This window comes from Sciurus vulgaris (assembly GCF_902686455.1).
Source record: "Sciurus vulgaris genome assembly, chromosome: 14".
In the NCBI taxonomy this organism is placed as follows: Eukaryota; Metazoa; Chordata; class Mammalia; order Rodentia; family Sciuridae; genus Sciurus; species Sciurus vulgaris.
The window spans coordinates 73,814,977-73,841,171 of record NC_136475.1 but is presented as its reverse complement, the minus strand read 5'-3'; the positions used below and the strand labels follow the sequence as shown (position 1 = coordinate 73,841,171).

Sequence of the window (26,195 nt, the reverse complement as noted above, 5' to 3'; positions counted from 1 at the left end):
AGATCTTACTTAGAAGAGTAAGTTATAAACTCTAGCCCTGACCTGCTGGGAATTCAGGTGATGCATTCACAGACACGTACAGTATTCCTTGCACGGGACTCTTCTCTATCCTGGGAGTTGGTCTAATTTCTACGTGTCTAACCTGTGACCAGGCGTACCTCTCACAGGAAACCTGTTGATACTAGCAGACAGTTCTTGTCCAACCTGTATCCAGTTTATTCCTGCTGAGATAGTAACTCTCTTGGAGAGCCTTGCAGGCAAAGAAGTTTGGTTCAGGTGCGTTAGTTAGATAGACACAGAGGAGGTAACTCAACATAACACAGGAAATAAAAGCAGCAGACTTTTACTTAGAGATCCCAGAAAGAAAAGGGTATCACACCTCAAAGACTTCAAAGGTCCAATGAGAAGAGAGAACCCATCCGGAACACAAGCTGAAGAGGAAGAGGAAGGGACTTGTGAACCAAAGGTTTTATGGGAGTCCAGGGCATTACCCCAGCAGATTGCTCTTGGGGAGTTCTAATGTGGGTGTTTAAAGCAAGAAGGGACGAGTCCTGTAGAGTCATGTTGTGACTAAGAGGTGGTATTACATATTTTTCAACTTTGTTTTCTTCTGTGTACTTCAGTGCGGATAATGTCTATGGACCCACCTTTTAATCCATAATCCTTTCCTCTGCAGTGCCTAATATGATACTAATTTCATCCAGTGAGTTTTTAATTTTAGATATTTTTTCAATTCTAGGATTTCCATTTGGTTGTTTTCTAAAGTTTTTATATATCATCTAAAATTCCCTAAATTTTCATTCATATTTTTCCATATATTCTAACTTATTTCAATTAAATCCAAAGACAGTTTATTCAAGCATCTGGGTACTTGTAGGTCAGCTTCTATAAACTGATTTTTCTCTTGACTGTGGATCACACTTTCCTGTTTCTTGATGTATCTAGGAGTATTTTACTACATAATAAACATGGTGAATACGTTGCAAAGATTTTGTACGTGGTCCTCCTCACCTTGATAACTTTGAACTTGTGAAGCCTTGCTTTTAGTATTGTTTGTTGATAACTCTATTTTTATTGCCCTATTGGTCTTAGGGAAAGTCATTTATTTCTGTAACAGGTTTTATTCTCCGAAGGTATGGCTCTCCTGTGATCTCAGTGTAAAGGTCAAAATATTTGCCAAACCCCTCTTATCTGGCAGGAATGGAAGTTCAAACTCCACTGGAGCAGGTCCACCTAACCTTCCCTTGATTCTCCCTAGTGGACTCTTCAGTGAGAAAGCACTGCTTCCAAGTAATGCTGAGTCCCTGTTCTTACTTCACTTCAAGTTCTACTTCTGATTTCAGAGGTAGTCAGTAATTATAAAGTTTGTAACAATTCTACAGCAAGCTAGAAGCAATATTAAACAATATTATCCTTACAATTGTGTATATGGAAGTCTAGATGTTACTTGTAAGACAACAACAGAACAGCAGTTAATGAACATCAAACACTAAAACTAGACATTTGCTTTTACAAAAATATCTTCATTAAATTAATAAATAATTAAATCATAGATCAGATATATTAAAGTTGCTTATTAAATGCTGATACCCACCCCTTATAATTTAATTTTATCTATAATAAATAATTTTAATATTTTAACAGAAAAATATTTTTGAAACAATGTTGTTTTCCCCTTAAAGTCATACTTTATGACCAAAATATATTCATATTGTGTCCAGTTAAAACACCATTAGTTTTAAATGTTTTATTATTACCATTAGTAGAACACAATTAGGTAAAAATATTGATTATAATAATATAGTAACTCTCTTGAAATGAAAGCAAGAAAACAAATACTATAATATAAATTATAATAAGTAATGAATTGTGCATATCCTTATTTATCCAAATATCATAGACTTGTCAACAGATCATCCAGACATGTAGAGTATAATTGAGTAAAACTCAATATGACGTTTTGATGAGCTTCAGTCAAACACAATCCATAGCTTTACATATATTTTTTTAATTCTGACACCTTGAAGATTTGGGCCATTCTCACTACTCACGGTAGTTATGTTCCATAAAGTCACTGTTAACACTGAGTTAGTGAATAGTGAATCTTTGACCCAAGAGAAACACAGAGATTACTGAAAACCTTTGATCTCAACATTTTTGAGTAATCTTTTCCCTTGATTTCTCTTTTTGCAACAAATTAATACATTACCACATTTTCTGTGGTTTTCTGTTTAAAGACACCATATTTTTGGTTGATTGATTAACACTGAACTCAACATAAACTACGCATAACAGCGCATAAACTACGCTCAACCACGTTCACTGACATCTTCACCACCAGGCACATCGCAGCCTTCCAGCTCCTTGGAACGGCAGGCCGCACTTCAGCACTACACTTCAGGGGGATTCTCAACAACAAAGTCAACTCTGGGGGGTTTTCACTTCCTACATGGATGAGGGGAAGAGTTTCTGTGAGAGGACAAAGGTGCCAGTGATCAGTTAATTACTAATAAACTTATCTAATCTCTAAACCCAAGAGCCAATACAAATGGAAGCGGGTGTGATGAACCAGCCATACCAGATCGGGCCTCCAACAAGATGGAGGACCCCACCTTCACCTTTATTTATAGTCCCACAGGTAAAGGGGCCCCCACTGGGAGGGGATTCCACTGTGAGGAACAGGATGGGGCGGAGGTAGGGAAGCCATTTGCCTAGAGAATTAGCATTTCCTCAGGGCTGAGACCCTCTGTACAGGGCCACCTACTCCTCGGCTGTGTGAAACAGTCTCCCATGACCGCCAGTTGCTGGGAGTCAGACCTCTGTATCCCATGGCTCCGCCAAGCCTGATTCTGCTAAACATGGAGGGCTCCCCACAGTCAACCCACAAAAGCACAGAAATGTGCAAAACAGCCAGGAGAAGACCACGCAAAGGACACATTTACAGTTAGGAAAGCTGAAAGAGGAAGGCAGGGTACCACTTGCCTGGCCTTAGCAACAACATGGTTATTGGCCTCTCTGACTTTTCACCATGCTGTTCCTGTTCAAGAATTACCATGAAGTTTTGTGCTGTAAATACGGTTTAGGGGTTACAAGTAAATTTTAGCAAGTCAGCAAGTTTGAAAATATAGGATTCATAAATAATGAGATTAACTCTCTATTTGTCAAGTTGGGAATACAGAACATATTTAATAGTTCATTGACTTGGTGTATGCTTTTAAATACATCAGGATTTTATGAGTCTTACCTAACCTCACTAATGTTAGGGGTAGGGCTATTTCTCATCCCAAAGCTCAACCCTAGACAGGGTGTAAAGCAGGCAACCTTTGTGCCTGATGCCTTTGGTCCATGTGTTGGGAGCGTGCAATACCTTCTTTTAGCACCTGTTACCTTTATTCATCAGTTTTCATCACCTCCCTGTAACACACACACACACACACACATACACAGTATGACATTCTTTAACAACCTACTCTACCCAGAATGGAAACATAAGCTAATTATTAAAAAAAAAAATCCTAATGCACATTCCATCTCATCTCTACATCAAAACTTATCTCCCAGGCTGGGGATATAGCTGAGTTGGTAGAGGGCCCCTGGGTTCAATTCCCAGTACTGAAAAAAAAAACGAAAGAAAGAAAACATATCTCGCATTCCTCTAGGACCTGTGATATGCTAAGTGAGATAAGAAATGATGATCAAATAAGTGCTTTTATGATCGTCAACTACACAGCTTTGTCACACTACGCCAGTGTGCTACCACTTCCAGGTGATAGCAGACTTCAAATAAATTTAATTTTTCTTTTTTCCTGGAAGATCACTAAAAAAAAGAAAAGAAAAAATGACTCAGTGAGGATTTAAGTTATGGTAGCAGATATTTCTGGAAGGTACTTGAAGGTCACACAGAGCTTTCAAATCATATCATCAAATTAGAATCTGTTCCATGGGACACGTTATGTTTTAAATATGATCTTTTTTCTCTAGTAGTCAGCCAAAAATATCATTAGGAAGAACAAGAGACATCCCCTTCTGTGTCCTGAAGGAAAATAGACAGGCCATTAGTCAGGCGGAAGTGTAAACATCAAAGGATATAAGCTCCGGGGGTGGACCCAGACCACAGCTCGACTGTGCCAAGTTCACTGTGTTCTGAAGAACCAGGTCTGCACAGCGAGGAAGCTGGTCAAGGCTAAGGGCACACGAGGTCTCAGAAGGAACAGGGAATGTGAAGATGAGGAGCGGAATGCATCCAGGCACAAGGAGCTTTATACCTCCCTCTTCTAAAACACCCCTCCTGGTCCCAGGCCTCTGAGAAACCAATTTTTCCTTGGAACACCAAAAACAGTGGTATAAACACTTTAAAATTTCACCAACTAAACCTAATTATATTTTAGAATGGGGACCCAAGAATGGCCAACTTTTTACTTCACTAGTGAAATACGTTTTAAATAAATTGTTCACAGAAGAGATGTTATTTGGACATCAAAAAATTAGAAAAAAATAATTACAGAATAAAAGGCAGTCTCTCCCCTTCTAGGAAGAACAGTTGACCACCTGATGCTGATAGCTAGTGGCACCCCAGTGAAAATGTCACAAGGCTGGAGTGACCCAGAGGATGAGCTTCTGGAACCTCGACTCCAGAACCAAGTTCAGATGCTGGGCTCCGTGTCCCAGCACCATGTCATCACCCAGGAATCTGGGCTAGCTTAGTCATCAGGAGGGGTTCCATGCCTGCTTCTGAGAAAAGCCTGTGCCCCTTCGGGGCTCAGCAGTGAGCCTCGTTATGTTCTCAGTGGACCTTTCCTTAACCTCCCACCGTTGGTGTTATTCAGAATGTGCACATGGCTCCTCCCTGGAAAGTAACTCATGCCATTCTTCTCCCCAAAGACAGGCCTGGCTCAGAACCAGACGGGAAAGCAGGTTCAAAGCACAGATGCAGTAACTGTTCGTAGTGGGACACTTTTTCCAAGAAAACACGCTTTCTCAAAGTCACCAATAGACTGGTGACAGGGACAGGCTAGAGAGCAACCAGGGAGGCCACAAATAAGGTGGCTTCCAACAGCCTGTGGCAGCTCCCTGTCCCTGCTTGAGAGGCAGCCATGCTGACCCAGGCTTCAGTGCAGCTTCGAGGTCAGCCGGCTCTGACCCTGGGCCGCAAGTGGGAAGACAAGGGGCTCTGAGGAGCCAGTGGTGGGCCGCCCTCCTCCCCGCTGCATGTGTTCAGGTGGGCTTTGGTGCTCAGCTTCTGCCTTCCTGGCTGTAAACTAGCCTTGAGACCTGACTTATGTCCAGCCTCTAGGAATGATATTTGGAGCTGAAAACACTCTGGCCTTGTTTCTCAGTTCTCCTGCCAGCTTCCCTCACTGATTTGTGACATGATATTCAAGCATTATGGCCTCGTGCCATCTCACCTTGCCTCACGTCCACGTGCCTCTGGTGAGCTGTCGTGAGGTAGCAGCAGTGACCCCGCAGGCCCACTGGTCACAGCCCTTGCTCCAGGCACGCATGCCCTCCTAAGCACATTTCAGAGTGTTACTCCACACGGGCTCCTAGAGAGACCACCCTGCCAAGGAGATGGATGACATGAGAGTCCTATTCAAAACTGTCCTTCAGAGACAAAGGAACTGCCAACAGCTGTGGATAAATGGCAACAGAGCCATTTTACCCTGAGGCTGAGCTTCCTAAATGACTTCTGAACAAGGAAAATTTCTCACGGTCCCAGCCCATTTGGCTTCCCTGTCTAGGAAACACTAGCCCGGAGCCCTTCCCCATGTGCTTGGTGCCTGGCCGGGAACTAAGTGGAACAAGCTGCAACTTTGAAATAATTTACAGTTTAAGCACTGAACTAGCAAAAGTCTCATGAAATGGATGATATCTTCACCTCAAGGAACATAATGATTGCTTGATCAAAGCAGGAAGAATGACCTGGAGTCAAATCAATGTATAAATCAACTTGGGGAAGAAATCTGTCGTCTAATCAATTCTATTAACACATATGAACAAAAGGAACCAAAGAGCAAGTTTGGCAGTGTCCCGTCCACTTAGTCCAAAGGAAGTACAACCAAAGCACCAAATGGATTGGGTTGATGGGCCTGGTCACATTAAGGTAATCTGCCTTCCACATCTGCTCAGTATGCTGCTCATTCAAAAATTACCAGGCAAAATGTTGGTGGTGGTTTTGGCTCCCAATCCCTTAGGGAAAGAATCCCCTGAATACAGACACAAATATCTTGACCCCTGGAGAGTTACAGTCTCCTCTGAAAATCCATAAACGGCCTGCTCTTTTTCATAGTGGAAAATTTCACTTTAGTCCAGTCCTAAACAGTCCGGACTCTCCAGAAACACAGGCAAAACTAGGTTTCTTGCCCTGCAAGAAAGGATCCCACTGAGATCCCAGACCCTCACGCAGCCCAGTTCTTTGCCTTTTCCATCATCTTCGTCTGACATCGACACTTGTCGTTCACTTGCCCTCTGCATACACCGCTCTCGCTAAGTTACTCTTTTGCCCCTTATTTTCCAAGTGAAGCACAATCCGGTCCTTTAAATGTTTATCAGATTAGGTTTCAAGGTGGTGCATGAGAAAACTTCCTGCCACCCCAAGAAAGAAGTTGGAGCGCCTAAATAGGAAGTGAGGCGGGTGGAAAGAGTTTGTGCTCAGAGTGAACTCCAGCCCCAGCCCTTCCACTAATAAACTGAAGGGTCTGAGACATATCCCTTACCCTTTCTGAACCTACTTATCTTCATCTTTAAAATGGAAAGAGGGTAACCTAGAATTTCCAGCTATGTCCTACAGTGAATCCATGTATGAAACACCAACAGGTGAAACAAGAGTATCAGCTAGTATTTAAGTATCAAAGTCTCTATTTATCATAAAGCTAGAGTCTCAGGGAAAGACAGTGATTCAATCTATGAGATCAGCTTTGTACTTTCTCCTTAGCCCCCAGTTTCTATCAGGTCAAAGACACAGGAGTGTGAGGACTTACAGGGATCGAGGTAATAGATGAATAATCTGTCCCAGGTGAACCTCCCTCATGAGGTCTGGGAGAGGCCAAAGCAGTCAAGTACTATCTGAATGATGCTCCACTCTCAGAGACTCTCAGAGTCTCAGAGACTCTCCAGGACAGATGGAGCCCTACAGTGATCCCAAAGCTCCAGGACAGGATGGAGCAGAGGAAGAAGTTCTCAGAGAACTCTGTGTCCTAGACAGCTGCCCTGTTGGCCACTTTCCAAACTGCAGTTGGGGGCTCAGAGCTTGCAGAAAGTGATGGGACAATCCCATCACTCTAGCCAATAATGCCTAGTTTCCTCTCCACTAATCTCAAAGACAAACCAAGAACACACTCAGGCAGCCAGACATTTTTCAGTTGTCTGACATCTTTAGCTACAAAACCTCTCTTCCAGGTTTTGCTTTTGAAATCTTCAAACATATAGAAGAGGAGAGAGAATGGTATCATGAATACTTATGTAGCATTATTTAGTTGGCTGTTTGAAATTGTTAATATTTTGCCATATTTGCTCCTCTCAGCTTTCTTCTGCTCAAGTATTTTAAATAACAGATATTATAACATTTCACCTCTATTTTATTATGCAAGGATCTGCTTCTACATAATCATAATAGCATTTTGCTACTTACTTATTACTTATGAAATTCATAATAATTTCCTAGTACCTAGTGTACATTCAAATTTAACAGTTATTCTCCCCCACAAAAAAAAAAGTGTTTTTTGATGGGTTTAATCAAACCAATGTCCAACCAAGTACCATACACTCTTTTTAAAAATTTTTTCATTGGTGCATTATAATTACACATAGTAATGAGATTCATTGTGACATATATGAATATGTACATAACATAATCTGGTCAATTTTATTCTCCCATACCTCCCTTCCTTCTTTCCTCTTCCCTTCTTCTCCATCTCTTTACTCTATTGAGCTTCTATTTTTGTGAGATTCCTCTTGTACTTCCCCTTCTTTCTCTCTAGATTCCACAAATGAGAGAAAACACACCATCCTTGACTTTCTGAACATGGTTTATATCACCTAACCTAATGTTCTTGAGTTCCATTCATTTTTCCACAAATGACATAATTCATCATTCTTTATGACTGAATAAAACTTCATTCTGAATATGGCACATTTTCTTTATCCATTTGTCTGTTGAAGGACACCTAGACTGGTTCCATAACTTGGCTATTGTGAATTGTGCTGCTATAAACATTGTGCATATATCTCTAAAGTATGCAACTTTAAATTCTTTCAGATAAATGCTGAGGAGTGTCATAGTGGGATCATATGGTGTTCCATTCCTAGACCTTTGAGGAACCTCCACAGGGCTTCCATAGTGGTTGTACTAGTTTAAAACCCCACCTACGGTGTATAAGTGTTCCTTTTCCCCTGCATCCTCTCCAGCATTTATTATTATTTGTATTCTTAATGACTGTCATTCTAACTGAAGTGAGATAAAAGAGTGTAGTTTTGATTTGAATTTTCCTGATTTGCTAAACCTGTTAAACCTTTTTTCATATAATTGTTGACTGTTTGTACTTCTTCTTTTGAGAAATGTCTATTTAGTTCATTTGCTGATTTATTGATTCTTGATGGTAGTTTTTTTGAGTTCTTTATATATTCTGGATATTAATCTTCTGTTGAAAGAGTAACTGGCAAACATTTTTCTCCCATTCTGTAGGCTCTATCTTCATGGTCTTTGTTCTTTCCTTTGCTGTATAGAAGCTTTTTAATTTGATCCCATCATGTTTATTAATTCTTGGTATTATTCCTGAGCCTTAGGAATCCTGTTGAAGAACTCACTGCCTGTGAGTGAGCGGAGTGTTGACTTTATGTTTTCTTCTAACAGTTTTAAGGTTTCTGGTCTAATTCTTAGGTCTTCGAATTGACTCGTGTTCAGGTTGAGAGATAAGGATCTAGTTTCATTCTTCCAGACACAGATGTTCAATTTCCCAGAACCATTTGTTTAAAAGGATGTCTTTTCTCCAATATGTTTTTGGTGCCTTTGTTTAGAATCAGATGACTATTGCCCTGTGGGTTTATCTCTGTGTCTTCTATTCTATTCCATTGGTCTACATGCCTGTTTTGTGCCAGTATCATGCTGTTTTTGTTACTATAGCTCTTTAGTATAATTTGAAATTGGGTATTGTGACATCCCCAGCATTCCTATTTTTGCTTAATATTGCCTTGACTATTCAGCATCTTTTCTTCTTTCAGATGAATTTTAGAACAAAGAAGAATGTCTTTGGTATTTTGATGGGGGTTGCATTGAATCTATAGATTGCTATTTGAAATATGGCCATTTTAATAATATTAATTCTGCCTATCCACGAACATGGGAAATCTTTCCATTTTCTAGTGTCTCTTCTTCTTTCTCCGGTAGTCAATAGTTTTCATTGTAGTAGCCTTTCATCTCTTTGCTTAGATTTATTCCTGAGTGTTTTATTATTGTGTCGCATTGCATTCCACTTTATCATTTTGAGGCTATTGTGAATGGGATTGTTTTCCTAATTTCTTTCTGAGCAGATTCATTATTGATGTATAAGCTATTGATTTTTGAATGTTGATTTCATATTGTGCTATTTCACTGAATTTGTTCATCAGTCCTAGTAGATTCTTGGTAGAGCTTTCTGGATCTTCTAAGTGTAAGATTACATCATCTATAAATAGTGATAATTTGAGTTCTTCCTTTCCTACTTTTATCATTTTTATTTCCTTCTCTTCCCTAATTGCTCTGACTAGAATTTCAAGTGCCATATTGAATAGGAATAGTGACAGTGGAAATCCTTTTCTTTTTCCTGATTTTAGAGGAAATGCTTTCACTTCTTCCCCACTCAATATAATGTTTGGGTTTGTCATATATAGACTTTACAATGTTGAGGTAACTTCTTTCTATCCATAGTTTCCTCAGTGTTTTTATCATGAATGGGTGATGAATTTTTCCAAAAGTCTTTTTTTTCACCTATTGAGTTTATTATATAACTTTTGTCCTTAATTTCATTTATGATTGCACATTACATTTGATGAATGTGTCTCTCAAGTTTCCTTTAGTAGAAATAGCCATGCTCTCATTTTTTTTTTCTTGCTAAGAAACCAAATCAATTGTCTCATATAACAGACACATTTGAGATTTCCTTTGTCCTTGTGGTTTACTTTTTTCCTGTATTCCTTGTATTTTCTTTAAACTGAAGTTAAACCTAAAATCTTTTTTTATTTTTTATTTTTTACAGACTAGGGTCTGGGTAAACCTTTTAGGCAAGAATATTTCATAAGTGATGACTAGCCCTCTGCTGATAAACAATCAGATCATTTCTAATATGTACTATCAAAAACAATGCTATAATTTATAATCTTCTGCTCATATCATTTTGTATTTGTTAAATGAATCCTTACAACAGATTCCTAGAAACGGGATTTCTGGATCAGAAGGTAAAAATGTGTAATCTTATTACTACCTAATTCCCCTCCACAGGACTTGTACCATTTGTGCTCCTACCAATGATGTCTCTTCCCTCACAGACTAACTGGGCAATGGAGTGTACTGTCAAATTTTGGTATTTTTGCCAATCTGATAGATGATAGACATATTTTTAACTGGCTTATCTCTTATTTTGAGTGCAGCTAACAAATTTTCATGTTGAAGAGTTGTTTTTCTGAGTTTCTCTGGTCTCTGGACCTAGTTCTCCTATGAAGGTATTTAGGCATAAAGCTCTTGAAGACCCTTTATGACGAGTTCCTCCATTTCTTCCATCAAAATAGATCTGTTCAGACTTTTCTATTTCTATTGGGATCAATTTGGGTAAATTGTATTTTCCTAGAAAATTGTCCATTTCATCCAGTTCTCTAAATTAATTCACATAGAATTGTGTGAATGTGCCTTATGATTTATTTAGTTTCTTCTATTTAAATGACCATTTCTCCTTTGTTTTTGCTTATTTTGTCCATTTGTGATTGTCTTCTTAATTATCTTTCCTAATTGCATGGTAATCTACTTCACTTAAAGTCCACTGATTAACTCATCCAAAACACACCTACAGAGAAACATCCAGATTAATATTTAATATGCCCTAATGGGTCTATTTATTTAGCCTTTTTATTAATTTTTTCTTCTGTTTTATTTTTACTTACTTTATTCCTCTTATAATTTTAAATTAATTCAATTAATTTTTATTGATAAGATGATTTGGTTTCAGCAAAATAGCATTCCTAATATTAAATCAATATGGTGTAGATTTTAATTTCATTATTTGGTAGTTTTGTTTGTACTTGATTCATACATTTTATTTGGTTTCATAGCTGCACAAAATCTATAAAATTAAAATAATGATTATTTTTTCCATAAAAATATTGATAGAGCTATTTAAAGCTACATATTTTCCTCTCCTGCTTTAGTGATATTCTGTAGAGTTTGATGAGTAGATTTCATTACTACTAGATACCGAGGTGTTATAACTTCAGTTTGCATTTCCCCTTTGACCCAATTGTTGTTTAATGGAGAGGTTTTGGTTTTATTTAAAATTTTCAGGAGATCAGGCCCTTTAAGAATTTTTTAACAATTTTTAATTTATGGCATTGTGGTTAAATAACATTATTTGAATTAATTTTACTTTTATAATTTATTAAGGTTTCCTAATATATGGTCAGTTTTTATAAATATACCCTATATTCAAGTATTGAATAGAACATATATTCTCTAAGATCAGGGTATAAGTTTCAAAATAGCTACCAGATCTGCCTTACTGATTATGCTCTTTCCATATTATATATTCCAGCATATTTTTGTCCACTTGGTTTATCTCCAATTGTATTAAAGGCTTCTGCTGTTATGGAGTTGCATTCATTTCTCTCTCTCCTTGGGTCTTTATGAAACTTGTGGCTGTGCATATTTGATGTATAGAAAGTAAGTCATGTGTGGTAATCCCAGCAACTCGGGAGGCTGAAGCAGGAGGACCACAAGTTTAAGGCCAGCCTTGGCAACTTAGTGAGGCCTTGTCTCAAAATAAAAAAAAGGACTTAAGATGTGGCTCAGTGATTAAGCACCGCAGCGGTATTCAATCCCCAGTGCCAAAGAAAAGAAATTCATAAGTGAAGACTATTTGTTGTGCATTATAAGCAGTTCAAGGGGTCCAAGAATTAACTGGAGGCCCAGGTTCTCCAAACACTTAACTCATTTGGTGACCAGTACGAGGAAATGTAAACATGCACTCAATAAAAAATATATCTAATTCTCAAGTTAGAACTAAAGTGGACAAAATCTAGGTAAATAGGATAAGTTTTAATGTGTGAAGGTCCAAAAAGTTCCTGCTTATTGACATCGTTTGCCAGTGTCCACGTAGGTGAAGCTGGGGAGAGATGGCATTTTAGTGTCGAAAAACCAATAGTTTTTATAGTAAGAGTTGAACTTGTGCATTTTAAAATATAGAGAGAAATAAAGTGTAGGTCAACAAAAATGCAAAGGCAAGAAGGGGCTAAACAGAAACATTCCAATATTTTATTTTTGTCAAAGAAATAATAAAAGTAATCACTTATATTGGAGTTTAACAAGTCAAAGTTGCACATTGTAATAGTTAATTTTATGTGTCAACCTGGTGGGGCCACAGTGCCCAGATATTTGGTCGAATAATAATCTGTATGTCTTTGTGTAGCTGTGTCTTGGATGAATAAATTGGTGGACTTTCAGTGAAGCAGATGACCCTCCATAATGTGGGTTTCATCAATGCAACTTGTGAGGTTTAAAATATAGAGAGAAATTAAGGTCTAGGATAACAAAAATGCAAAGGCAGAAAGGGGTTAAATAGAATTAAGTATTCCGATGTTCTGTTTTTGTCATGGAAATTGTAAATTTAACCATTTATGTTAGCATGTAGCAATTCAAAGTTGCATGCTGTAATGGTTAATTTTATGTGTCAACATGGTTGGGCCACAGAGCCCAGATATTTGGTCAAATATTAATCTGGATGTCTCTGTGTAGCTGTGTTTTAGATGAGTAAATTGGTGGAATTTGAAAGTGGAAGAATAAATTCTGCCCACGGAGACTTACCTTTGGCTTGGACTGTAACTCTTTCCTGGGTTTCCAACTTGCCAGCTGAGCTGACGGAATTAAGATTGCACCTCCAAAAAATAAAAATAAAAAATAAAAATAAATTTAAAAATAAAATAAAATAAAAGATTGCACCTCCACAATCATATATGGCTAATTCCTTAAGACCTACCTTCCTACCTAACCACACCCCACCTCTGTCCCTCCACACTTCCATCCCTGATAGTTCTCTGGAGAACCACAATACTTATATTAAGTATACTCCATGGTAACTACCAAAATAGGAAAATTGTAAAAGAACATATAACTAACAAATTAAGAAATGAGTGGGAATGAAATATTTTTTAATTAATACCAAAAAAGGCAAGAAAGAAAAAGATAGAAGAAAATAAAACTGGTAGGTTTTACAAATTAGCAAATAATAAGGTAGTGGATATAAACACAAACTTACCTACAATTTGGGAAAAAAAAGGCAGATTGGATATTTTTAAAACTCTTTTCTACTTAATAAGAGATACAACTTAACTATAGTGTCACAGAAACATTAAAAGTAAAAAGATGGGTAAAGATATGTTATTCAAGCACTCACCCCAAAAAAGTGGGTATAACCATACTAATATTAGGCAAAGTGCTCTGGAAGACAAAAAAATATATATTACTAGAGAAAAAAGGAATATTTCATAATAATAAAGGAGTCAATTCTCCAGGAAGATATGATTTTAAATGTATATGTATTCAGCAACATAGCTTAAAATGAACTAAGCAAAATTGATAGAATTAAAACAGAATCAGATTCAAACTATAAAGACAGTCTTTAACTTACTATAAAGAGAGTCTTTAACTTACCTCTATCCAAACTTTCCCTTTTTATAAGGACAGAGCTTAATGAATTGGTGCCCACCCACTCAATGACCTCAGATTAACTTGGTAATCTGAAAAAACCCTATTTTCAAGTACGGTCACATTAACCAGAGCCTTACACAGACTGAGGAGGTAACCTACCATTGAGCTACACCCCCAAACTGATTTCCACATTTTTTGATGTTGAAACACAGAAAGCAAGATTCAATCTGAAACAGTAAACCTTTATAAATTTGAAAGACAAAGATTACTCATCAGGAACCATCATGAAATTAAGATAGAAATCAACACCAAAATAATGACTAGAAAATCCTTCAAATGCTAGAAATTTAAGCATTAATACTTCTCTGAGTAACCCATAGGTCAAAGAAAAACCCATAAAAGAAGTTAGGAAGCATCACAAATTACATGGCAAGGAATATATGTCATCAAAAACTTGCAAACACAGGCCACTATGCTACCACCACCACCACCACCCCATCTCCGAACATGGCTGCCTGCATCTTGAGACACCAGCCAGGGCCTGGAAGTTCATTATCAAGGTTCCTGCAGGTTTGGTTACAACTGAGGTTTTCCTGCTAGGTATGCTGTAGTCTCCCTAAATGCAAATTAAAACAACACTGAGTCCTCGGGCCTGCAGTGTGGTAGAACGTATGAAAACTGAAATCCAAATCCATGAGTTTGCAGCTAAGTCTGCATGGGCCTGTGTGAGCCTAGCAATCCTGTGGAAAGTCAGAAACTGGGAGCATTTTGCCTGGGGGAACACAGGTTAGAGAGGCTGGAGAGAGTAGGGCTCCTTCCAGTTCTGCTAGGCCTGAAATGTAGGGATGAACAAGGCTGACTACAGTGGGTCGGGTCAGAAGGTTGGAAGAGGGTGTGAGGACATCTTGCTCTTGGCTTCCCCAGCCAGCCAGTCCAACACCTCCTGGGTTTCTGGGATCCACTTGGGCCAGCACTCACTGGGCATCAGTTTGATCCCCAACTCCCTCCCCAGTCTGGCTTCCACCAATCCCCTGGTCCTGCCAGGTCCAGCACCCCCAGGGTCCTCCAGCTCCCTAATCCCCAGTCTCCCAGCCCCTCCCTAGCCATCCTCCCAGCCCAGTGCTCTCAGTGCCTGGTCTTGATCCGCCTGATACAGAACAGCTCTTCATGACAGGCGCATATGTCCCAGCGCTCAGCCCTCAGGACCACCTGGGAGAGAAGTGTCTGACCAAAAATTCAAAAGTTGGGGGCAGGAGAGATCAAGTTTAAAGACTAAATCAGAGACCAGGAATTTTGGAGTCCACAGGCAATGTAATGGGCTAAGAGCAGGCTCCTATGTTACACAAGTGGAACCCAGGAGATTCCTGGGGCATCGTCTTCCCATGTGGACCAACAATTGCCATATCCTACCCCCACAAGTTCCACCTCCAGGGCTAACCCTCCCACCCTAGCAGCCCTCAGCATCCTAAGGGTGGAGCTACCATCAAACTCCAGACAACCCTACCTATTGGCTGAGAAGGGAAGCTGAGAAACTTTTGAACTCCAACAGAAACAATAGTTCAGTTTCCTATTGAAGTTTTTATCCCTTTCTCTCTCTCTCTCTCTCTTTCTCTTTCATGTCTATCATTTTTGAAAGCAAATATTTTTCATGAAGCAGTGTATTGAGGACTGGGATATCTGAGTAGTACATTATAGTTTTGTTGTGTATTCTTTTATTTTTACTTTTTCTCTTTTTATTTTGAATTTTTTTCTTTTCTCATACTGTATATAATTTTCCTCTCACTTATCTGTTTCCCTGGGTTCTTCTCTCCTGCTAACAGCCAACCTCTATTAATTCCTCTTTCACTCTTCCTTTACTTCTATCTTTTCTCCTTCCTCATAAACATCACATTCTATACCACTTCTGTTCTCTCTTTGTCCCCCTTTAAAAATTGTAAAACTTTTAGCAAACTTTTTGTTGGTATGACAATACTTGAACACATCATTTCTGGTTATTGTGACAAAACTGTAAATGACTTAATAGGAGCTATCTGGTTTAAGGCTGTATATTTGTTTACATTGGGTGCTGTTAATATTGGTCTCCCCCTTAAAAGTGAGGTACTGGAAATCTACAGAGTAGAAACTGTACTACCTCAGATCCACACTACTGGATGGGAAGACACAAACAACATGAAAAAAAAAAAACAAGGGAAAAAAGCACCCCAGACAAACCAAGATGCTCTAATAACAGAACCCATTAACAATGCAGTACAAGAAATGTCAGAAAAGAAGTTCAGAATGTACATAAACTGATGCATAACATAAGGGATGGTGTAAGGAGTGAAATTAGAGATAAATGTCAGGAGGTGAAAGACTATTTCAACAAAGAGATAAAAATTCTGAAAAGAAACCAAGCAGAAACCCTCAAAATGAAAGAATCAATAAATCAAATTAAAAATTCAATGGAAAGAATCACCGATAGACTAGATCACTTGGAAGACAGAACTTCAGGCAATGAAGACAAAATATATAATCTTGAAAATAAAGTTGACCATGTAGAGAAGATGGTAAGAATCGATGAACAGAACTTGCAAGAATTATGGGATAACATGAAAAAAACAAATTTAAGATTCACTGGGATAGATGAAGGAGCAGAGATACAAAACAAAGGAATGTAGAATCTTTTCAATGAAATCATATCAGAAAATTTTCTAAACCTAATGAATGAAATAGAAACTCAAACACAAGAAGTTTACAGGATCCCAAAATTACAAAATTACAGCAGACCCATACTAAGGCGCATTATAATGAGAATGACTAACATACAGAAAAAGGATAGACTTTTTTTAATTTTAATTTATTTTTATTGTAAACAAATGGGATACATGTTGTTTCTGTTTGTACATGGAGTAACAGCATACCATTTGCATAGTCATACATTTACATAGGGTAATGATATTTGATTCATTCTGTTATTTTTTCCTTCCCCCCACCCCTCCCACCCCTCTTTTCCCTTTATACAGTCCCTCCTCCCTCCATTCTTGCCCCCCCTCCCTCCCCCCATTATGTGTCATCATCTGCTTATCAGTGAGATGATTTGCCTTTTGGATTTTTGAGATTGGCTTATTTCACTTAGCATGATATTCTCCAATTTCATCCATTTGCCTGCAAATGCCATAATTTTATCATTCTTCATGGCGGAGTAATATTCCATTGTATATATATACCACAGTTTCTTTATCCATTCATCAATTGAAGGGCATCTAGGTTGGTTCCACAGTCTGGCTATTGTGAATTGAGCAGCTATGAACATTGATGTGGCTGTATCTCTGAAGTATGCTGATTTTAAGTCCTTTGGGTATAGGCCAAGGAGTGGGATAACTGGGTCAAATGGTGGGTCCATTCCAAGTTTTCTAAGGAATCTCCACACTGCTTTCAAGAGTGGCTGCACTAATTTGCAGACCCACCAGCAATGTATGAGTGTACCTTTTTCCCCACATCCTCTCCAACACCTATTGTTGCTTGTATCCTTGATAATCACCATTCTTTAATTGGGGTGAGATGGAATCTTAGTATAGTTTTGATTTGCATTTCTCTTAGTACTAAAGATGGTGAACATTTTTTCATATGATTGTTGATTGCTTGTAGATCTTCTGTGAAGTGTCTGTTCATTTCCTTAGCCTATTTGTTGATTGGGTTATTTGGATTCTTGGTGTAGAGTTTTTTTGAGTTCTTTATAGATTCTGGAAATTAGTGCTCTATCTGAAGTATGAGTGGCAAAGATATTCTCCCACTCTGTAGGCTCTTTCTTCGCATTGCTGATAGTTTCCTTTGCTGAGAGAAAGCGATTTAGTTTGAATCTATCCCAGTTGTTGATTCTTGCTTTTATTTCTTGTGCTATGGGAGTCCTGTTAAAGAAGTCTGATCCTAAGCCAACAAGAAGAAGATTTGGACCTACTTTTTCTTCTATAAGATGCAAGGTCTCTGGTCTGATTTCAAGGTCCTTGATCCATTGTGAGTTGATTTTTGTGCAGGGTGAGAGATAGAGGTTTAGTTTCATTCTGTTGCATATGGATTTCCAGTTTTCCCAGCACCATTTGTTGAAGAGGCTATCTTTTCTCCATTGCATATTTTTGGCACCTTTGTCTAGTATGAGAAAGTTGTATTTATTTGGGTTTGTGTCCATGTCTCTATTCTGTACCATTGATCTACCTATTTTGGTGCCAATACTATGCTGTTTTTGTTACTATTGCTTTGTAGTATAGTTGAAGTTCTGGTGTTGCAATACCCCCTGTTTCATTCTTCCTGCTAAGGATTGCTTTACCTATTCTGGGTTTCTTATTCTTCCAGATGAATTTCATGATTGCTTGCTCTATTTCTGTAAGGTACATCATTGGGATTTTAATTGGAATTGCATTGAATCTGTATAGCACTTTTAGTAGTATGGCCCTTTTGACAATATTAATTCTGCCTATCCAAGAACATGGGAGATCTTTCCATCTTCTAAGGGCTTCCTCAATTTAAAAGGATAGACTTTTAAAAACCACAAGAGAAAAATATCCAATTATATATGGGGGAAACCAATTCAGATCTCAGCTGGTTTCTCAACTCAGACCCTCAAAGCTACGAAGTCCTCGAATAATATATGTCAAGTTCTGAAAGAAAGTGGATGCCAACCAAGAATTTTATACCCAGCAAAATTAAACTTCAGATTTGAAGATGAAATAAAAACCTTCCATGATAAACAAAAGTTAAAAGAATTCATAACTAGAAAGCCTGCACTACAGAACATGCAACAAAATATTCCATGAGGATGAAATGAGAAAAAAAAAAAAGGGAAAATCAGCAAACTGAGGAACTACACTAAAGAACTGTCAACCAAAAGAGAAAGTAAGCCAAATTAAAAACCAGAAATAAACCAAAATGCCTGGGAATATAAATCATATATCAATAAAAACCTTGAGTGATAATGACCTAAACTCATCAATCAAAAGGCATAGACTGGAAGATTGGATTAAAAAACAAGACTCAACAATGTGCCATCTCCAAGAGACTCACCTTAAAGCAAAGACATCCACAGACTGAAGGTGAAAGGATGGGAAAAAACATAACACTCACCTGGATCATGTAATCAAGCAGGAGTTTCCATCCTCATATCAGATAAAGTGGGCATTATGCCAAAGTTAATCAGAAGGGACAAAGAAGGACATTCATGAGGCTTAAGGGTATCATATATCAGCAAGACATAACAATCATAAATACTTATGCCCCAAACAATGGAGCATCTATGCACATCAAACAATAACTCCTCAATTTCAAGAATCAAATAAACCACAACACAATAATAGTGGGTGACTTTAACATGCCTCTTTCACTTCTGGATAGATCTTCCAAACAAAAACTAAATAAAGAAACTATACAGTTAAATGATACAATCAATCAATGATTTAGACTTAACATAGAATATTTCATCCATCAGCGAGTGAATACACTTTTTCTCAGCAGCACATGAACCCTTCTCTAAAACAGACCATATCATATGCCACAAAACAACTCTTAGCAAATACAAAAAAAAAAATAGAGATAATACCTTGCATTCTATCAGATCATAATATAATGAAACTAGAAATCAAAGATAAAATAAAAATATAGAGGCTACTCTAACATCTGGAGAATAAATAATACATATTGAATGATGAATGGATAGCAGAAGAAATCAAGGACAAAATTTTAAAAATACTTAAAGGTAAATAAGAATAGTGATACAATATATCAAAATCTCTGGGACACCATGAAGGCAATGCTAAGAGGAAGGTTCACTGCATTGAGCTCATTCATTAAAAAAATAAAAAGTCAACAAATAAATGGCCTAACATTACATTTCAAAACCCTAGAAAAAGAAAACCAAATCAACACCAAAAGCAGTAGAAGCCAGGAAATAATTAAAATCAGAGCTGATATAGATGAAATTGAAACAAAAGAAACAATTCAAAAAATTGACAAAACAAAAAGTTGGTTCTTTGAAAAAATGAATAAAACTGATAAACCCTTAGCCACACTAATGAGAAAAAGAAAACTCAAATTACTAAAATATGTGATGAAAAAGGAAATATCATGGCAGAAACTATAGAAATACAGAAGATAATTAGAAACTATTTTGAAAATTTATACTCCAATATAATAGAAAATATTGAAGACATTGACAAATTTCTAGAGACATGTGTCCTACCCAAACTGAATCAGGAGGACATACACAATTAAACAGATCAATCTCAAGCAATGAAATAGAAGAAGCCATCAAAAGTCTACCTACCAACAAAAGTCCAGGACCAAACAGATTCTCAGCCGAGTTCTACAAGACCTTCAAAGAGGAACTCATTCCAATATTCCTCAAAGTATTCCATGAAATAGAAAATGAGGGAACCCTTCCAAGCTCATTCTATGAGGCTAATATCACCTTGATACCAAAACCAGACAAAGACACATCAAGGAAAGAAAACTACAGTGACACAGCCACATCAATGTTTACAGCAGCTCAATTCGCAGTAGCTAATCTATGGAACCAACCTAGGTGCCTTTCAACAGATGAATGTATACAGAAAATGTGGCATAAATACACAATGGAATACTTAGCCTTAAGGAAATGAAATTATGGCATTTTCCAGTTACTGGATGGAACTGGAAACTATCATGCCAAGTGAAATAAGTCAATCTCAAAAACCAAAAAGTCAAATATGTCTTTAATATGCAGATGCTAATTCACAATAAGGGGGCAAGTGGGGAAGAAGAGAGGTACTTCGGATTAGGCAGAGGGGAGTGAAGGGTGGGGAGCGGGTATAGGGGTTGGAAGGATAGTAGAATGAATCAGACATTAATACCTTATGTGCATATATGATTACACAATCAGTATGATCCTAATTCATGTACAACTAGAAGAAGAATGAGAAGTTATACTCCATTTGGGTATGATGTGTCAAACTGCATTCCACTGTCATGTCTAAGTAATTAGAACAAATTTATTAAATAAGAAGAAAAGAAATCTTGCAAACAGCTAAATCAGTGCTTAAAGGAGACTCTACAAAATTAAATGAATATATTAAGTGTGTTATCTTACCATTGACGTGACAAAATTGCTGAGATAATCAACTTAAAAGGAGGAAAGTGTTTTAGTTTTCATTTTTGCAATACCGAACCCAGGGCCTCCTGCATGGAAGGTAAGCACTCTATCTCTGAACTACATTTCTAGCCCCCCCCCCCTTTTTTTTTTTTTTCTATTTTGAGACAAGGTCTGGCTAAGTTACCCAGGCTGGCCTCAAACTTGGATCCTCCTGCCTTAGCCTCCTGAGTAGCTAGTTGTATATATAGGTATGTGCCACAACAACCAGATAGGAGGAAAGATTTGTTTCAGCTCAATTTCAGCTCCATTGAGTTGGCTGGCTCCATTATTTGGGGCCTGCAGTGAGACAGAGCACCATAATAGGAGGCAAGCAGTGGCGCAAAGTTGCTCACTTTACGACGGCTGGGAAGTAAAGCCAGAGGGAGGGAGGGAGGAGGGGCCAGGGTCCCACATTCCCTTCAAGGGCCCACGCCCCCCCCATGACCTCACTTCCTTTCACCAAGTCCCATCTCTTAAAGTTTCCACCATCTCCCAGTGGTGCCACAAGGGGGCGACCAAGCAAATGGTCTCTGGGAAACATTTCAAATCCAAACCACATTAGGTAGGAAAAGCTGAAGATCAATTATTGCAGTATCAGCCTCAGTAAGTTAGAAAATAGAGCAAATTAAGTGCAAAGGAATAAAAGCAAATTTGTAAAGATATGAGTTGACGCTAATGAAAGAAAACAATTCTACAGAGAAGAACAAAACCAAAACTTGGGGCTTTTTTTAATTAATAAAAATGATAGACCTCTAACAAAATTCATGGGGAAAAAAATAGAGATGGCACAAATTGCCAATCACATGAATGTAAGAGGAGATATCTGTTTCAGATATCTTTAGAAAACAGAAGAGAGGGGAATATACTCCAACTTTTACAGACAAAATAACATTTGTTACAAATTTTTAAAAGTTTATTAGAAAAAAAGAAACGATAAACCAATCTTTCATGAACATAGATGCAAAAAATCCCAAACAAAAGATAATAAATCAAAGCCAATAGTATGTGTGAGTGTGTGTGTAAGAAAAAGAGAAAGAGGCACTTTGCCTAATAATGTGGGACCTTAAAAATAGCTTTGCATGCTGAAATGATGCAAAGCAATTTTTATAATCAATGGGGGAAATTACAATAGTTCTGTGACTTTTAGAAAATTTTGTCAGTACATTAAAAACTCTTACTGATGGTTATAAAAGTACAGGAAAATGAAAGAAGAGTAAAACTAATATTTATTTAGTACACTGTAATTTAGAACCTTAGAAACATGGAGAATTAAAGTATTTTATTTCTCTGTAAAAAAAAAGTACTTATCAAGCATAGTTGGTTGGAGCAGTGTTACCTTCTTGTCGTGTGACTGATCATTATGCAGCAGTGAGACTCCTTTCTGTGGCTGGTGAAGGCGAGACTCACACCTAGAGGCCTGTGAACAGCAGCAACAACATCCCCACCATTAGCCCAGTTCTTCCATAACTCCATGTATGTTCAATTCAAATTCCATTCCCAATGTTGCCAGTCCTTGTTTCTTTATTACGCTTTCATCTGTGTTGGACAATTGCATCTTTGAGTTGTCTACTGTTTTTAATGTCATGTGGAGGTATATCTGTGGAAGACAGGAAGGAAGACGACCACAAACAACTTTGCTGTCTGTGTGGGACCTGTACAACAGGTGCTCAGAGACCAATCACAGACCTCCTTTGAAGGAAGTGAGATAACCGGTCCCTAATCACAATGTGTGTCTGCTGTACGTACACTTGCTTGTGGACTAAAGCCCTAGCAGTCGAGTTTACACTACACGCAGCTGTTCACAGTTAATCTTACCACGCTAACTGAAATTTGAGCCATGTTCTTGGAATACTGGTGTTATTGAAGTAAATAATATTCATGGAAATTCATGTATATTGGAATCATTACAAAGTGAGGGGAATCTTGTGATTGCACTGATCCGCTCACCGTGCTATGCTGACATGCACCTTTTGTGGGAATGCCTGGTTGCTTCTGCAATCACTCTGAAGCAGTGTCCCTGGGAGCAAGAAACTAGGAGTTCAGCCCAGAAGGGGGTTTTCAAATGCTAGTTGACCAATGCAAACTCAAAGCCACATGAGTAGTATGAAATCCGCCCCCTTCAGCGCCTCATGATTGGCAGCCAAGATCACTTCCGGAGGCTCGTAGTATCTGAGTCCTCACCTCTCCATGGTGATGCACAGAAAGGCAGCTAGCCTGAGCTAGCCTGGGTGAGAGGTCTTTTTACTGCTTACTGTGTTCTGCCTGCCCTTGCTCCCTGGAAGCCGCCTGAGCTGTGACGGTGCCTTCTCCCATGGTGCCCGCATGCACAGCAGGTCAGTCAGGTTTCCTCAGATTCTGCAGGCCCAACTGGTGCTTCTCTCCGACACCTTCCCCAGGGTGCTAAAAAGGCAAAATGAGGGTACTGGGAGTCTGGTGACACAAGTACCCAAGGAAACCTAGTCCCTAATACAATGCATTCCATTCGTCTTCAAATGGTTACTTTCAAATGTCTACTTGCCTGGGTTAAGGAATACCTAGAAACCTGGCAAAGCATTATTTTTGGTATGTCTGTGAGGGTGGTTCCAGAGTAGATTAGCATGAGTCTGAGTAGAGCGACCAGGAGGGGAAGTCACCCTCAGTGCAGGCAGACACCACCCAACTGGCAGGGGGGCTGGAGAGGCAAGTTGGCCTCTTTGCCACAGTGAGGAGAGACTCTGCTTTGGACATCAGAACTCTGGGCTCTTTGGCCTTTGGACTCTCAGACTTACCCAGCAACCCCTGTTCCGCCAGGGTTACCAGGCTTTTGACCTTGGACTAAGCGTCACACCCTCACTTTCCCTGGTTCTGACGCTCCACTGCTGACATCGTTCACAACCTGTATGGGACTTCTTGGCTGCCCATGATCAAGTGAGTCGATTTCTCTTAATAAATTCTCTCCTCTCGTATTTCTGGATATAGCACATATCCTATTGGTTTTGGTCCCTCTGGAGAACTGTAATACAAATATATAGGCTGTGACTTCCAATTATCATCGATGTCTTATCAAGATGCTGTTTTCCCACTGGGCATAGTGGTGCACAAAACTGCAATCCCAGCTAGTCAGGAGGCTGAGGCAGGAGGATCACACGTTCAAGGCCAGCCTGGGCAACTTCGTGAGACCCAGTCTCAAAATTAAAAAATAAATATATAAAGGACTAGGAATGTAGCTCAGTGGTAAAATGACCTCTGGTTCAATCTGTAGTACTGGAAAAAAAAAAAGTCATTTTCCCTTTACATATCTGGGTTTTTTTAAAAGGTTACTTTTTGAAAAGGCAATTTGTATCATTTTAGGATTCAAATTTCCTACTGGATTTTTAAATTTAATTACGAAGACCAGCAGGAAAAGATTTCCAAGTCCAAAGTTTACTTTTAAAGTCAATTTTTCATAAGCATACATACACCTGTTCCAGTAAATTAGTAAGACAACCCCATTCCATTACCACCTACCTCTGTTCACAAGGAAAGCTGTGGTCCCTCCTCTTTCCTTCTTTCGGAGCCTGTGGAAAGTCCCTGGGACCAATGCAACTGTAACCTGGACTAAAGGTCCCTCCCAGTGCACACTGGAGTCTGAATTAATGCTGGGTCATCAGACGGCTGGTAGCAAGAAGGGCAAACAGGGTCAAACTTTTGTAAAAGCGTCTTTCTATCCAACCATGGGAAAATGTCCAGCAGAGACTTTGATCCTCAAACCTAGATTAATAATTTCCAAACAGGTAGAACACAGGATAGGGGTGGTCATATCACACCTAGATGGACCCAGATGGAATCCTCCCGGACTGAGCATGTGTGAGGCTGAAATGGAGCCCATCACATTCTGGCCCATCTGATCTGATGCTGCCCATCCGGACACAAGATGTAGGACGCCCTGAGGTCATTTCACAGGCTGGTGGCAGATCTTCTGTCTACATCAGTAAGAGTGGCAGGTCTTCTCTCCTTCAGTTCTTCCCCCTTCATTTTGCCCTTTCCTCAATCAACTGTTCAGTTTACAAGCTACCATATGCCTTAGTTATGAAATTACTGGGTGTAAAAGTAACTTGGAAATTTGGTGGGTTCAGGATTATTACAGCTATAATGTATATAATTTTATAATATAATAAAATGTAATATTTATATGGCATTTCCACTTTCCAGGTCACCCTCCAGTCTGAAGCCAAAAGTGATTTCTTTAGTCCTCTCCAGAGTTCAAAAACTCAGGTCTCTTCTGCTCCGGTCCCAGTGAGTCCCCTTTGAAGCCACTAGAATCCAAGGTCAGTGACTTTGTACTTTACACTCTAACGATTAGCAGTTCCCTGGCTTCCTAGAATCCAACTTCGATTGCCTCGAATTACCCCTTTTCTGAAAACCACTTCTATTGCTGACGCTCCTTCATCCCAGCCTGCTCCCAGGTTTCTCTTGAAGTCCTTTAGTTTCTTCACAGCTCATGCGAAATGTCTCTCAAGGCCTCCCTTGCGGTTTCTGATGTCTGCGTGAGAGGCAAAGCTGGGGAGGGCCTCCCTCACCTCCACGGGGGCTTCAGCCTAGTGTCTCTGCTCCCTCCTCAGCTTCCCCCGTTCCTCAGCCAGTGAGGGTCCTGGAGAATGCTTCAGGCACAGAAATATACCGTTATCCTTCAACCCCAGTGAAATCCCAGTCCAGGCACCTCAAGTCAACTTAGGCCAGGAGTTACTCTCAGGCTTCCAGGTGGATCTTGACAAAGAAAGAAACCGAATCTCTTCGTGTCCCGGCACTCAGCTATGTGCTCCAAAAGGTGACCCTTTCCCCTCCCACCAGAGCCTCAGAAAGGATGGAGGAAGCTGATTGCTGAGAGGAGGAATATAAAGGATTATTCAAAGAGAAAAGTCAGAAATTAGGTGGAGATTGAAAGCCACTGAAGTGTTTTAAATGACGGGCTTCACGTTGGGAGATCCACCATGTCTTCCACGAAGGTTGACATTGACCCTAGCAGGTCTGTGCTAAGCACTGAGGGAAAACCAGGTGGGAAGGAGAGGAGTGTCCGTCCACAAGGAATGTCCAAGCCTTCAGCTAAGACTGAAACGGCCGGGAACACAGGGCAGGGCAACGCAGGGCACGTGCTGGGGAGCCGGAGTGGGAGAACAGCCGTCTCCACATGAAGCACGAGAAAAACGTCCCTGGAAGAGG

The 26,195-nt window shown here is 39.1% G+C and overlaps 1 long non-coding RNA gene across 1 annotated transcript in view; it reads right to left on the bottom strand.

The window, feature by feature from the left end:
* The window catches only part of LOC306643855, a 42,220-nt gene extending 18,439 nt beyond the window's left edge, over positions 1 to 23,781 (bottom strand). The window contains exon 1 of the long non-coding RNA XR_013759086.1: positions 22,354 to 23,781. This is a non-coding gene — a long non-coding RNA (uncharacterized lncRNA). The remainder of the gene's footprint in view (positions 1 to 22,353) is intronic.
* Between the last annotated feature and the right edge of the window lie 2,414 nt (positions 23,782 to 26,195).